Source organism: Sinocyclocheilus anshuiensis, unplaced genomic scaffold (assembly GCF_001515605.1).
Source record: "Sinocyclocheilus anshuiensis isolate Anshui unplaced genomic scaffold, SAMN03320099.WGS_v1.1 scaffold280, whole genome shotgun sequence".
In the NCBI taxonomy this organism is placed as follows: domain Eukaryota; kingdom Metazoa; phylum Chordata; class Actinopteri; order Cypriniformes; family Cyprinidae; genus Sinocyclocheilus; species Sinocyclocheilus anshuiensis.
The window spans coordinates 433,868-439,867 of record NW_015558575.1 but is presented as its reverse complement, the minus strand read 5'-3'; positions in this window follow the sequence as shown (position 1 = coordinate 439,867).

Genomic DNA, 6,000 nt, shown 5'->3' with positions numbered 1-6,000 from the left:
GTCTTTATAGAGACGTTCCACCCGTGAAGCTCTTTTAGATGGAAATTGCTCTTTTAGTGTGCTGAAGCGCACAGGGGAGATGGCCGTCTGCAACACACACAGGGGTAGTGCAGCCTGTTGTGTGCAACCCACTCGACACGGGAAAACCACCGCCGCTGAAGCGCCGTACCACCAGCACGAGAGCCCACGAAAAGCGTGCTTGACTGTCGTTTTCACTCCCGTAGACTTAGGTCAGGAGCAGAACGATAGAACCGCTCGGCTCCGAAGCGAAAAGCTGAATATGCGCTGCATCTGCTGCCTACTTATACTCACGCTGTGATCAGCAGCAGCTGGATGCAATAATCGCATGCCAATGTGCATTGGCTCGTTTAGTTTACACTCGAAGTAGATTGGTCTCTCTAAGCGAGATCCCAATTCGTCGGTCATCCGACGTGACGTCGAGAGTGACCGACTGAAAGGGAACCACAAGGCTCAGTACCAGGACTGCTGCTTTACATGTTACCCTTGGAAGATATTATCATGAAACATGATGTTAGCTTTCACTGTTATGCTGATGATACTCTATATTTCTTTGTGGCCCGACGAAGCATAGCAGTTTGCAAAACTAACAGAACGCATAATTGATTTAAAAAAGTGGATGATTAGTAATTTCCTACTGGTAAATTCTGAAATAATAGAGGTGTTAATTATTGGACCAAAAACCTCTGCATGTAATAACCTAAAACACTGTCAAACATTTGATGGCTGCTCTGTCAATTTTCCGTCATCAGTTACGAACCTAGGTGTGCTATTTGATAGCAATCTTTCCTTGAAAACCATGTTTCTAGCATTTGTAAAACCATATCTTAAAAATATATCTAAATTATGACTTTTGCTCTCAATGTCAAATGCAGAAACGTTAATTCATGCGTTCGTGACCTCAAGGTTATATTATTGTAACGCTTTATTGGGTGGTTGCTCTGTGTGCCTAATAAACAAATGCCAGCTGGTCCAAAATGCTGCAGCTTGTGTTCTTATTAGAACCAGGAAGTACGACCATATTAGCCCGGTTCTGTAAACTCTGCACTGGCTCCCTGTTGAACATCATATACATTTTAAAATCTTGCTAATTACTTATAAAGTCCTGAATGGTTTAGCTCCTCAGTACTTGAGCGAGCTCATATCGCATAGTCCTTCACGTCCGCTGCGATCTCAAAACTTTGGCCATTTGAAAATACCTAGAATATCAAAATCAACTCCAGGTGGCAGATACTTTTCTTATTTAGCGCCCAAACTCTGGAACAATCTACCTAGTGTTGTTCAGGAGGCAGACACACTTTGACACTGTAAATCTGCTTTGACAATCTGTATTGTATAAAGCACAATATAAATAAAGGTGATTGGACTTGATTTGACTGATTGCTTACTACCTGAAGTCAAAAGATCCTGATGTTTCTTTATGATTTTGTTCATAGAATAAACCTTGCAGGATTAGTTAAATACTTTAGATTAACACTCAGAGTTATTGGTTTGTTCAAATGCCTCAGCAAGGATCAGTAACAAAGAAAAGTAATTTCTATTGTCATTTGAGTTCAACAATAACTTTCAACTTGTTTGTTCTGTCTTAATTGAACTGGCATTGGAGAGAGATGCGATTGAGGGTGTCACCCCACTGTAAGTGTGACAGGTAAGTTTTAACTTTAACACCGTAGGGAAGGTCTGGATCATGGTACCTGGTTCAGAACACAATGCCATCACGACTCAATTATCACCTGCTATATATACATGTCGCATCAAGGGAGGGCAAGACTGCAAAAAAGCAAGACCTCAATCAACACAATGTCGGGAACGCATGTGAGAATGTCAAGGAGAGGATTTTGTCACTTTCTCAAAGGTACTTTAAAATGAGTCTTTAACACTTTTCTTCTTTGACACAATGCAAATCAGCAGAAATTAATTTTAATTGCAAAAGACTGTGTCATAGCCTAATGTGTGCGAGAATTTGGATGTGATAGAAGTCATTGTCATACACATTAAAAGCATTTTTTTTTTCTAATTGAATCATTTTAATACCGAGCTCTCTGAATTTTTATATGTCGTACATTGGCACATATACTCTCTCGGCTCTAGTCACTCTGATACGTATTACTTTCAGCTCTCTGATTTTCCCAGTTTCAGGACTTGCTCCTTTTGTTTAATGGCTGGCTGAGCCCTCTCTGGTGATTTGTCCTCTCCTCATCTGCATGGGCCGTAGAAATTCCCCCCGGAGCACCGGAGGAGCTATTGTTCTCATCACAGGTTGGTCTCCTCCACCTGAACCTGCTCTTGCTGATGAGTCGGAGCAAGGAAACGCAGGCAATGAATAAAAGACAGGACTGACAATGATTGATGTCTGAGCGCTCTCCCTGATTCGCTGATTAAACCCATCAATCTATATGCAGAGGAGTTGTCCGATGCAAATGGATCCAATCTGCCGCAACACAGTAGTATTGTCTGTGTGTTGTGGAGAGTGCCAAAGCTGGAGAGACCGCGATTGGCAGCTTTAGGGTTGTGGCTGGAAACAGCCTGGTGGTGGTTTCGGAGATTGTTCTGTTTTAATGGAAAAACTATTACACCTGATGGGATTCATTTTTTGAGAGGGGTGGGCTTTGCACTGTATTAATTATGCAGAAATTCTCATATGCACACAAAGGGCAAGATGTTACGGTAACTCTGCTGGAATGGGTGCAGTGAGGGCCGGTCCTTCCTCTCAGATCTCTCAGATGGTGAAATGGCAAATACTTATTTTATCATTAGTGGTGTTTGCTAAGGCAAGCGTCACTATTATTATTGCTCAAGCTCATATTTTGAACAAACCACTAGCCTTAAGTATGAAGCTTTAGTGCAGAACTTTTGTCATATGGACATGAAAGCTACCTCAAACCGTGCTGAGAAAGATGAGAATCACCTCATGTTTTTACTTAGTGATAAGACAAATTCTTGTGGACGGACATGTCTAGGGACCAGAATATCAAAGACAGCATTTACAGTGCCAGCCAATTACAAAATGTTCACTATTAAAGAGAAAAATGCTCATATGTATATGAGATCAGATTTTTTATTTTTTTTTGGAATACAATTTGCTTGGGCCACTTTCATATGTGGTTATAGTTCGAATACATACTTGATATCCGGTCATCTAAACTACACTTCCATTTAAAAGATTGATATGATTTTTTTTATATTTTTGAAACAAGTATGTACCAAGGCTGCATTTACTTGATTAAAAAAAAGAGTAAAAACTGTAATATTGTGAAAATATTAATTAATATAATTAATTTAATAGTTTTCTATTTTCATATTTTAACATGTACTGTATGAAAATTCCTGTAATCGTAAAGTTGTTGTTTTTTCAGGAGCCATTACTCCCATCTTCAGTATCACATGATCTTTCAGAAATCTAAAATGGTGATTTGCTTCTCAAGAAACATTTCTTCTTATTATCACAGTTGAAAATGATTGTGCTGCTTAACAGTTTTGTGGAAAGAGTGATACATTTAAAAAAAAATAGGTTGTTCAAAAGAATATATATTTTTTTTAAATGCTGTAGAAGTTTTGTGTAACAGTGTAAAAGTATTACTTTTGATCAACTAAAAACGAATGAACTCAAAACTTTTGAACGGTAGTGTGCATTTAAACGTTCATATCTGATTCTTCTCTTAATTCTGGAAATGTTTAAACTGTTACAGTGCATGACAGATAGACTCAGGTAATGCTATAGGGATACGGTAATAGGAACTCCAAAATATGGATCATGAATGCAGTACCAAAAAATATATTTATTTATTAATTTTATTTAGCTGTTTATTTTTAAATGTGTGGGACTTTGGAAAAAATCACTTCTGCATGATTAACTATGACAATGACCCTTCCTCAGAGTCAAGCCTGTTTTATTTAGTAATGAGCTGCATACACCAAAAGCAAACACTGTGGGCTCTTTTGATTTGGGCTAGTAACAGTAGTGACAGCAGGCCATGCCTGCAACAAAATAGTATACTTTAAATCCAGAAAGAAGTAACTGAAGACAAAAATAAAGTTTGTGCATTGCAGAAATTAGATAACCATAAAACCAATTTAACCAATCTTCTAAGTGTTTTCCCAGGAAAGGAGTTGAGAGGAGATGAGCAGAGGAAGCCATATGGCAGTATCCTCCACTGTGGTGGGTGTATGACGCTTATACTAACTGTGCTGCAGGAGAAGTAGTCATGTCATTTCTTCTTTCCCTCAGGCTACACCTCACAATGACACCAGCAGGAAATTACATTTCGAAGAGAAATTGTGGCGGCGCCATTTCAGATGGTTTTCAGCCATGTGGAATTGCAGTATTGCAGAGATAAGATCTGCTATTGACTGCATGCCAAATGCTAACCTGTTGGCAAATTATACTATATTTGTGTTCAGTTTAAAACTTTTACTCGGTCAAGTATTTTGGTTCAATTATTTTATCCCAAGGAGGTCTATTATAAATGTACTGCATTACCATTTCTGTTCATCTCAGTGGCAGTTGCTAGGCTGGTACAGGCCACTCAGTGAAACAATTACTAGCAATGTGCTAACAATTGTTTTAGCACATTGCTAGCATGATTTATCATGTTGCTGGCATGTTTTAGCATGTTTTATTGTGTAGTAGCATGTTGTTGACATCATTTAACATATTGCTTACATGTTTCTGTCATGTTTTAGCATGTTTGAACACATTGCTAGCATGCTTCTAGCATTTCTTAGCATGCTAGAAATTAATGTGTGAATGTAGAAAGAAATGTGATAACCTTTCACATGTTGTTTTATGTTTTAACTCAATATGACAGGTTTTTGAACTATGGTAACTTTTTAATGCCATGTAAGCTAATGGCTTTGTTTTGCTGTATTGTGTTAGTTTAGCAAAATCATCTGCTGATGTCTATTGCAGCTCTACATCTATATACATGCAACTCCAGTTGCAGACGCACAGTCAACTTGCTCTTAAGCTTTCATTGACGGTCTTTGACATTCCAATATGGCGCATGGCTTACATATAGCAGCCTATAGAAACAGCCGCTAATAAGGCATCTATGTTTATAGGCTATATCTGTGTGTTTAAGCACATTGCTAGCATGTTTTAAAAAGTTGCTAGCATGTTTCTAGGATGTTTATAGCATGTTTCAGGTCATTGCTAGCATGTCCTAAGCTAGTTGCTAGGCTTTGCTAGTGAAAGAGAGGATGGATGGAGGTTTGAAGGTCTGTGGTGAATAAGCTTTATTGTTGGAAAGTTTTGACTCCCTATAAAAATAATGGTGCTTCAAAAGGTTCTACACACAGAGATGCCATAGAAGAACCATTTTTGGTTCCACAAAGAACCATTAAAGAACCAGTCAAAGGTTCTTTAAAGAACCATCTCTTTCTTACATTTTTATAATCTGAAGAACCTTCTTTCGCCACAAAGAACCTTTTGTGAAACAGAAAGGTTCTTCAGATGTTAAAGGTTCTTTATGGAACCATTTAGACAAAAAGGTTCTTCTATGGCATCGTGAAGCACCTTTATTTTTAAGAGTGTGGTTTAGGAAAACAAAATTGGGTAGAAAAGATATAGCATACCGAGTTTGGTAGTCATAGTGTGAAAGTTCTAAGATGAGTTAGCCTTCTGTTGTTAAATTTGGTCTCAGAAGAAGAAGAAGAAAAGGAAGAAGATGATGATGATAAGGCTTAACTAGTAAATCAGAATGTTGGCTTGGTCAATAATTGAATAATAATAATAATTTCCAATAATTCAAATATTAATCACAATAATTTTATTTAGTATGCTTTTGTCCACATAATGGTGTCTTAATGGCAACAGGGGCTAATGAGCTACACCTTGATACCCTGTTTCACCTTCACAAAGTATCGTGACCTCTGACCTACCTGAAACACAAAGTGCTGGTGTCATGTTTAAGTGCTTGGTGAGAGCCACTCCCCTGTAAGCAAATAATCCGCATGCACGCCGCTCCTCTTACTGACAAACAA